The sequence below is a fragment of the Miscanthus floridulus genome, chromosome 11 (genome assembly GCF_019320115.1).
Source record: "Miscanthus floridulus cultivar M001 chromosome 11, ASM1932011v1, whole genome shotgun sequence".
Taxonomy (NCBI): domain Eukaryota; kingdom Viridiplantae; phylum Streptophyta; class Magnoliopsida; order Poales; family Poaceae; genus Miscanthus; species Miscanthus floridulus.
In genome coordinates, this window is record NC_089590.1 from 12132302 (window position 1) to 12142964 (window position 10663).

Below are 10663 nucleotides of genomic sequence, written 5' to 3' on the forward strand. Positions count from 1 at the left end.
ATCACCTTGTGCACATGTGTTAGCATATTTTCACAAATATTTTCAAGAGTGTTAGCACTCCACTAGTTCCTAAATGCATATGCAGTGAGTTAGAGCATCTAGTGGCACTTTGATAACCGTATTCCGATACGAGTTTCACTCCTCTTAATAGTACATCTATCGATCCTAATTATGATCACACTCACTAAGTGTCTTGATCACTAAAACAAAATGGCTCCTACTATTTATACCTTTGCCTTGAGCCTTTTGTTTTTCTCTTTCTTCTTTTCCAAGTTCAAGCCTTTGATCATCACCATGCCATCACCATTGTCATAATCTTTGCCATTGCTTCATCATTTAGAGTAGTGCTACCTATCTCATGATCACCTTGATAAACTAGGTTAGCACTTAGGGTTTCATCAATTAACCAGAACCAAACTAGAGCTTTCAATCTCCCCCTTTTTGGTAATTGATGACAATCCTTTCACAAAGATATGAATTGAATTTTAATTGAATCCATGTTGCTTGCCCAAACATATTTACCATGTGTAAAAGGATATGGACAAGTTTCATGAACTCCATATAGTAGCAATTTCTCCCCCTACATATGTGCTAAGAGTTTGGATTGTAGCTTGCACATATGATTAGATAGAAAATATAGGAGACAATTTCTACCAAATGATGCTAAGGTATAAGGGATGGACCTTTGAAGCATGATACCAATTGGAGTGCACAATTATACCATCCTTAGCATCATTGTTAGCTAGATACCACTTGTAAATACTTGGAAATAAAATCACTACATATCCTATGCATGCTAGATTTTCATTTTATCATTCAAATTTACAACTAGCATACATCACACAAGCATGGATATGATGTATTCAAATTTAAAACTTGTGCCATGCAAGCAAACATATGAAATGCACATTCAAATGCAACATACAAGTTTATGAGCTTGCTCCCCCTACTTGTGTGCACTTTTTAATTGATCCCTTACAATTTCATTTCATTTGTTTGCTCCTCCTATCTTACTATCTTTGTGAATTTCTCTTCCCCTTTGTCAACAATTAGCACAAAAGGTGAGCTCAAATTATAGATAGGTTGGGGTAAAACCATGTGAAATGAGGATCATTTTCTAATTTGGTTCAATCTAGATCACTTTTAAAAGATATTTAACTCGGTTTGATCCAAGGACAAGCTTCTTCACACCTCCAATAAGGGTTATCTTGTACCATATTGAATTAAACACTTATAGCTTATTTTCTAGATCAAACACTAGGTTTACAAGCCCACAAACATGTCATATGCTACCACTAGATCATTTCAAACATAGAAGCAATAGTGGTACCATACAAGCATCAAATTCATTTAATTTTCATTAATGAGCCTAATTAAATGTGAAAGATGTCTAGATATACTAATCATGTCCTTAGCAAGGATGTATGCCATGCCAATCAATTTATACCTTGAATTGCTCGAAGGAGAGGCATGTCATATAATGGGGGTGCATCAACGCATATTAGAGAAGTCAAGTATGTTCAATTCATTCCTTAGCTTGCAAAACCTCTTCTTATCAAGTGGCTTGGTGAAAATATCGGCAGTTGATCTTTGGTGCCCACACTCTATGCAAATGTCCCCTTTTTGTTGGTGATCTCTTATGAAATGATGGCGGACATCAATATGCTTTGTTCTTGAGTGTTGAATCGGGTTGTTAGTGAGCTTTATGGCACTCTCATTGTCACATAGCAATGGCACTTGCTTGAATTTAATTCCAAAATCACTCAAAGTAGCCTTCATCTAAAGTAATTGAGCACAACAACTACTGGCTAAAATGTACTCCACTTTGGCGGTTGAAAGTGCTACACTATTTTGCTTCTTTGATGACCAAGACACAAGTGATCTTCCCAATAGTTGACATGTGCCCGATGTGCTCTTTCTCTCAACTTTGCATCCCGCATAATCGGAGTCCGAATATCCAATCAACTCAAATCTTGCTCCTTTGGGATACCACAATCCAACATTTTGTGTATGCTTCAAGTACCTCAATATTCTTTTTGTTGCCTTCAAATAACTTTCTCTTGGTGAGGCTTGAAATCTAGCACATATACATACACTAAACATCACATTCGGCCTTGATGCGGTCACATAGAGTAGGCTTCCAATCATAGACCGATACATCTTTTGATCCACCATGTTGCCACTAGCATCACTATCCAAGCTTCCACTTGTCCCCATTGGTGTACTAATAGCTTTACTATCATCCATTCCAAACTTCTTGAGCATGTCCTTGATATACTTGCCTTGACTCACAAATGTGCCATTCTTCATTTGCTTGATTTGAAGGTCAAGGAAGTAGCTAAGCTCTCCAATCATGGACATCTCAAACTCACTTGCCATCATCTTGCCAAACTCCTCACAAAAATCTTGATTTGTTGACCCAAAAATGATATCATCAACATAGATTTGTATTACAAACAAGTCATTTCCAAGCTTCTTGGTGAAGAGAGTGGTGTCAACCTTTCCCATCTTGAACCCCTTAGAGAGTAGGAAATCTCTCAACCTCTCATACCATGCTCTAGGTGCTTGTTTTAATCCATACAAAGCCTTTCTCAACTTGTAAACATGGTTGGGTTTCTTCTCATCTTCATAACCGGGAGGTTGCTCAACATACACAAGCTCATTGATTTACCCGTTGAGAAATGCACTCTTCACATCCATTTGGTACAACTTGATGTTGTGGGCACAAGCATAGGCTAACAAGATTCTAATTGCTTCCAATCTTGCAACCAGGGCATATGTTTCTCCAAAGTCAAGACCTTTAACTTGAGTGTAACCTTGAGCCACTAATCTTGCTTTGTTCCTTATTACTATCCCATCTTGATCTTGCTTGTTCTGAAAGACCCACTTGGTTCCAATCACATTATGATCCTTAGGCCTCTCAACTAACTCCCATATTTGATTTCTTGTGAAGTTGTTTAGCTCTTTATGCATAGCATTGACCCAATCAACATCCTTCAAAGCTTCATCTATTTTCTTAGGTTCAATGGATGACACAAATGAGAAATGCTCACAAAATGAAGCCAATCTTGATCTAGTTTGCACACCTCTTGAAATATCACCAATGATAATGTCCAAGGGACGATCTCTTGCAACATTGGTTGGTTGAAGCAGTTGCACTTGATTGCTTGCATTTGATAGATCACTTGGTTGAGATGATGAACTAGCCACTTGTTGCTGATCTTGCACTTTGTCATCACTAGTTCTTGCTTGAACTTGATCATGAGAACCACTAGCTTGCACATTTGAGTTAGAGAGCACTTGATTCTTGTCATCTTCAACATCAATCACCTCTCTAGGCCTTATATCACCAATGTCCATGTTCTTTATTGCATTGACCAATTGAGTGCCTCTTACATCATCTAGATTCTCATCTTCCTCTTGGGAACCATTTGTTTCATCAAATTCCACATCATGAACCTCCTCAAGAGTACCACTAGCCAAATTCTAAACCCTATATGCCTTGCTAGTAGTGGAGTAACCAAACAAGAAGCCTTCATTACATTTCTTTTCAAACTTGCTCAATCTAGTGCTTTTCTTCAATATGTAGCATTTACAACCAAAAACCCGAAAGTATGCTATGTTGGACTTTCTTCAATTCAATAGCTCATATGGTGTTTTCTCCATCATGGGGTGACAATAGAGTCGGTTGCTATAATAGCAAGCCGTGTTTATTGCTTTGGCCCAAAATGAATGACTCATATTGTACTCACTCAACATTGATCTTGCCATGTCAATCAAAGTTCTATTCTTTCTTTCAACTAGGCTATTTGATTGTGGAGTGTACTTGGCCGAGAATTGATGTCTAATTCCAAATTCATCACACAACTCATCAATTCTAGTGTTCTTGAATTCACTACCATTGTCACTTCTAACTTTCTTGATAGTTGTTTCAAACTCATTGTGAATGCTCTTGACAAATAATTTGAATGTTGCAAATACATCACTCTTGTCAACAAGAAAGAACACCCATGTGTATCTAGTGAAATCATCTACAATCACAAATCCATATTTGTTTCCACCAATGCTAGTGTATATGGTTGGTCCAAACAAGTCCATGTGTATCAACTCAAATGCCTTAGATGTGCTCATCATGCTCTTCTTAGGATGTGTGTTACCAACTTGCTTTCTGGCTTGACATTCACTACATAGCTTATCCTTCTCAAATGTGACATCTTTTAAGCCTCTAACTAAGTCATGCTTAATCAACTTGTTCAATTGTTTCATTCCAACATGACCAAGCCTTCTATGCCATAACCAACCCATGCTAGACTTAGTGATCAAACATGTTGTTAATTGAGCTTCTCTAGCATTGAAATCAATCAAGTATAGATTCTCATATCTAAATCCTTTGAATATCAAGTTAGAGCCATCTACACTTATGATCTCTACATCATCCACACCAAATATGCACTTGAAACCAAGATCACACAATTGAGCTACCGATAATAGGTTGAAGTTCAAGCTTTCTACTAGTAGCACATTGGAAATGCTCATGTCATTGGATATTGCAATCTTACCAAGCCCTTTGACCTTGCCTTTGCCATTGTCACCAAATGTGATACTATCAATCCCATTGCTCTTGTTTTCATTAATTGAATTGAACATTCTTGGATCACCGGTCATGTGTTGTGTGCACCCACTATCAAGCACCCAATGCCTTTCTCTGGCTTTATAATTGACCTACAAAAGAAGATCAATTCTTTTTAGGTACCCAAACTTGCTTGGGTCCTTGAAGGTTAGTTACCAAAGTCTTTGGTACCCAAATAACCTTCTTCTTTGGGCCCACAATTGGTGTACCAATGAATTTAGCCTTTAGACCATTGGCACCCTTAATAAGCATGTAACAAGAATCAAATTTAATTGAGGATACATTAGGTAGCTTGTTCTTGCTAATCTTGCAATTTTGCTTTATATGCCCAACTTGCTTGCATCTATTGCAAAACCGACCATTGCCCTTCACAAAGCTAGCTTTGGGAGTGACAAAGGCCACCTTGCCTTTCTTGGGGGTATAGCCTAATCCCTCTTTGTTGAGAGAAAACCTTTGGCTATCCAAGCACTTTAGCAAGCGGGCATCTTCACCATAAGCATTGCCTAAGACACGAGTGAGCTCATTCACCTCCTTCTTGAGAGTCTCATTTTCCACCATTAGTGAGGCATCACAAGTGAGATCATCACTCAAAGGTGAAGTAGAAGTAGTAGTGCTACAAGAAGTGTTAGTGGGAGCAACTACAATGGGCGTATAAAAAGTTTTATCAATAAGATCACATGTTAGTCCCACATTACAAGACATAATCACTTGCTCCTTCTTGGCCTCCTCCTTCTTGACTTGCTCGATGAGAGAGGAGTGAGCTTTTTCAAGCTTAGAATGAGCTTTGCCAAGCTTCTCATGGGCTCCCATTAGCCTCTCATGAGTGGCATTGAGCTCATCAAGAGATTGCTCAAGAAATTTGACTTTCTTGTTCAATTCTTTGCACTCCTTACTCTTCATCTCAAAGCAAGTGTGCACTTGCTCACACATATCCATGAGCTCCTCCTTGGAGTACTCTTCTTCATCATCATCACTCCTACAAGCATCACTTTCACATTCATCATCATCACTCACATCATATTTTACCTTGGTAGGCTTTGCCATAAGGCATATTGATGAAGTGTCGAAGATGGAGGGCTTGTTGTTGATGGCGATGCTTGCTAGTGCTTTCTTGATAGATTTCTTGCCATCATCACTAGAGTCATCACTATCTGAAGAGCCATCACTATCCACCCTTCTTTTTCTTTTGGAAGGTCATCTTTTTCTCCTTCTTCTCCTTCTTCTCCTTCTTTTCTTTCTTGTCCTTCTTGTGCTTCTTCTTCTCCTCCTTATCATTGTCACTATTGTAGGGACAATTTGCTACAACGTGATCAAGACTCTTGCAATTATAGCATCTTCTCACATATTCTTTGCTTTTGGTGTAATCTCTTCTCTTTCTTGCACCATAGCCCTTCTTCTTCATGAATTTTCCCATCTTGCATACAAAGAGGGCCATAGCTTCATCATCAATATCACTAAGATCATCATCATCACTTGATTCTTTCTTGGACTTGCCCTTGTTCTTGGATGATGATGTGCTAGCCTTGAATGCTATACTCTTCTTCTTCTTCTTCTTCTTTTCTTCTTCTTCCTTCTTGTCATCCTTGTCATCCCCTCCCTTTCCACACGGTATGTCTCTTGGGTCATGACATCACCTAGTACTTGGTTAGGGGTAATCTCCTTCAATCCTCCTCTTATGATAAGCAATCTCAACATCTCAAATCTTAGAGGTAAGCACATCAAGAACCGATGAGAGACATCATCATCCTTGATATTCTCTCCCAAGGCCTTCAAGTCATTTACAATCACTTGCAACTGATGGAACATTTCCGGAATGCTCTTATCTTCCTTCATCTTGAAGCTTGTCAACTTATCCTTGAGAATGTACAACTTAGCACTCTTCACCGCCGGTGTGCCCTCATATGTTTCCTCTAATCTCCTCCACACCTCATTTGCTCTTTTACAATCCTTGATTTGCTCAAACACCTTAGAATCAATGGCATTGTATATGGTGTTGAGAGCCATTGTATTGCATTGCTTGTTGGTCTTGTCTTGGTTGGTGGGGTCATCGGGATCAATGATAGCATAGTCATTCTCGGTCACCTCCCATACTTGATCATTGATTGAACCAAGATACATCCTTATCTTTCTCTTCTAATAATCATAGCACATGCCATCAAAGAACGGTGGTTTGCCCCCCACATGGTTGAACACAACTTAAGCCATAATTTGACACTGAGGTTGTTAAGCCTTCAATCAAATGGTGACCATGGCTCTGATACCACTTGAAAGGTCTTAATATGGCTAGAGGGGAGGTGAATAGCCTATTTAAAAATCTACAAATCAACTAGAGCAATTTGATTAGTATGACAAATAGCAAAATGTAAACTTGCTCTAGCTCTATAAGGGTTGCAAGCCACCTATCCAGCAATTCTAGTTGTAATGATTACTAGGTACACAACTTGCAATGTTACTACTCACTAAGAGCTCTCAATCTTGCTACTCTAAAGAGCTCCACTAGATGAACTTAAAATAACAAAGCAAGCTCTCAATTCTAATTATACTAAAGAGCATGCCACAACTAGTTTGCAAGAATATAAATGAGTGAGAATGGTGATTATACCACCGTGTAGAGGAGTGAACCAATCACAAGATGAATACTAAATCAATCACCGGGAGAATACCAAAGGGCAAGAGACAACCAATTTTTCTCCCAAGGTTCACGTGCTTGCCGGCACGCTAGTCCCAATTGTGTCGACCAATACTTGGTGGTTTGGCGGCTAAGAGGTGTTGCATGAACCCCATCCACACAATTGGACACTGTAAGAACCTACCCACAAGTGAGGTAACTCAATGACACGAGCAATCCACTAGAGTTACCTTTTGGCTCTCCGCCGGGGAAGGCACAAGGCCCCTCACAATCACCATGATCGAAACTAGAGACAATCACCAACCTCTGCTCAACGATCCTCGCTGCTCCAAGCTATCTAGGTGGTGGCAACCACCAAGAGTAACAAGTGAATCCCACAGTGAAACATGAATACCAAGTGCCCCTAGATGCAATCACTCAAGCAATGCACTTGGATTCTCTCCCAATCTCACAATGATGATGAATCAATAATGGAGATGAGTAGGAGGGCTTTGACTAAGCTCACAAGGTTGCTATGTCAATGCAAAATAGCCAAGAGAGAGAGCTTGAACCGGCCATGGGGCTTAAATAGAAGCCCCCATGAAATAGAGTCGTTGTACCCCTTCACTGGGCACAACTTGGGGTGATCGGACGCTCCGGTCATGTTGACCGGATGCTGGACCCAGTGTCCGGTCACCCGATGATAGCCACGTGTAACACTACGTTCAATCAAAGCCGCCCAATCTCAACGGTCACGACATGACCAGACGCTTTGGCACAAGTGACTGGACATTGAACCCCCAGCGTCCGGTCGTTTTCAGTAAGCTCCCAGAGACGGCAAACCTTGACCGGACGTTGCCAGCGTCCGGTCAGTCCCCTTGATCTCGGTACTACCATGTCAGCTCTGACCGGACGCTGCCTTCCAGCGTCCGGTTAGTCCAAGACCCAGCGTCCGGTCAAATGACCAACACTAGGTCTATGTTGCCACGCCTAACCGGACACGCCGGTTCCCCTAGGACCAGCGTCCAGTCACTTTGTGAATCAGCGAGACTGACCTTCTTTCATCTCTATCTCCTTCACCCTTGCTCAAATGTGCCAACCACTAAGTGTATCACCTTGTGCACATGTGTTAGCATATTTTTACAAATATTTTCAAGAGTGTTAGCACTTCATTATTTCCTAAATGCATATGCAATGAGTTAGAGCATCTAGTGGCACTTTGATAACCATATTCCGATACGAGTTTCACTCCTCTTAATAGTACGGCTATCGATCCTAAATGTGATCACACTCACTAAGTGTCTTGATCACTAAAACAAAATGGCTCCTACTATTTATACCTTTGCCTTGAGCCTTTTGTTTTTCTCTTTCTTCTTTTCCAAGTTCAAGCCTTTGATCATCACCATGCCATCACCATTGTCATAATCTTTGCCATTGCTTCATCACTTTGAGTAGTGCTACCTATCTCATGATCACCTTGATAAACTAGGTTAGCACTTAGGGTTTCATCAATTAACCGAAACCAAACTAGAGCTTTCAGCGGGCTCAAGCGATACGACTCGCTTCGGCTCGCTGGAGTTTTCTGTGCTCCCACCTGTTGGGATGTGGGTTCCTCCCATCTTCGAGCCATCTTAGACCTTCCTCTTCGGAAGCCTAGACTTCATCGCTGATTGGCTCGGCGTGCTTTGCCTTCATGAGGAGGCACTTGTCCTAGCGCCCGTTGGAGGAGGAGCATCCTCCATCGGCTCTGGGACACCCGGTGACTTCAACGACGAGGCACCTATGCTTTGCTCTGAGCCTATGCTAGGCTCAAACCCCGCTGTGGGTAACGTACATATTGTTCTTTACTCGCTATTACATATCTTCCGCCGACTCTCCAGAGGGATCCCGTTGTCCTCGCGCGTGATCGCCATGCAGCCAGTTCCCCTACATCCTCGCGTATCCCGCGGACGCGTACGCACAGGGGCTCCAAGGGATGCTGGCGCCGCCCCATCTCACATCTGAATTCATGGGGATGACAAGCTATGCTCCTGCCTCTTTCCACATCCTCATGGATGATGAGGTTGAGAGCGATGACTCTAGCATCGGTGACATCGTGGTGCCTAGCCACCCTCTGTCTCGGGAGTGTGCTATGGCGTGTTACCTGACGAGCGACACTTGGGGTTACGCCCGCTAGGTATAGCACAACATTATGGATGGGGGGAATGATCCCCCATAGTTCGCTCGGGCTAGCTAGAACATCGCCGCTATGGTGATGCTTCTACGTGGCCTTCTAGAGCCTATCAACCCTAGGAGCAGATGGTCCACCGGAACGTCCGAGCGCTATCGGAAACCACTACCGTTCAATAGGTGGAGAGCTCCATGTCGTGGCACCGACTCACTGCCTCTCTCCCCACCACGGGAGTGGAGACGCACCAGACGAATCGCTCCATCCACTCACCACTATAGTCGCTAGGCGCAGAATAGGAGGCCACAGCTACGCCATGGCCTGACCCGGCACCCGCTCCACACTGGCCACCTATGTGTGAATGCCTCGGGCCAAACCGAGACGCTCGCAGTGTCATCAACAACCGGTGTTAGGCCCGGCATGATGATGATGTCCATCAAGCAGCGGTAAGAGCAGACAGCATGGGCTCCAGCCAGACCATTGAGGGGACCAGTGAAACGCACCCCTGATGACCAGAGTCCTAGCCTAGATGGCCGGGGACCACGGGCCTTTGGCCGACGCATCCAGAGAGCGTCGTTCCCACAGCGTTTCCTACCACCTACCAACATCACCAAATATACCGGGGAGACAAATCCTAGTATATGGCTCAAAGACTTCTAGCTCGCCTGCCAAGCCGGAGGAGTGGATGATGACCACTTCATCATTCAATACCTCCCCATCTATGTGGGGGAACATGTTCGAGCGTGGCTCGAATTCCTCCCACATGACATCATCCACGACTAGGCGAACCTCAAGAGGATCTTCGTCAGGAATTTCCAGGGGACGTATGTCTGCCCTGACAACTCCTAGGACCTCAAGAGCTACCAACAGGAGCCCAATGAGTCCCAACGGGATTACATCCATAGGTTCTCAAAACGATGCAACTCCCTCCCTGATATCATCGATGTAGACGTCATCAATGCGTTCCTCTCTGGGACAACCTATGAGTCTTTGATTCACAAGCTTGGCTGTTTAAAGCCCCGGACGACCCATGACCAGCTTGACATCGCTATGAACCATGCCTCTGGTGAGGAGGTGGTCGGAGAGGTCTTTAATGGAGGCCAAGACAAGGGCAAGGCAAAGTGCAAGGATCAAGACGAGGGCCCCTCCACACAGAGGGGCAAAAAGAACAAGAACGATTGGTGACGACTGGCCAACTCTGCATTGGTCACCGCGGCCAATCACGTAGGAAAGTGGCCCCAATAGGGCCAGCCTGATC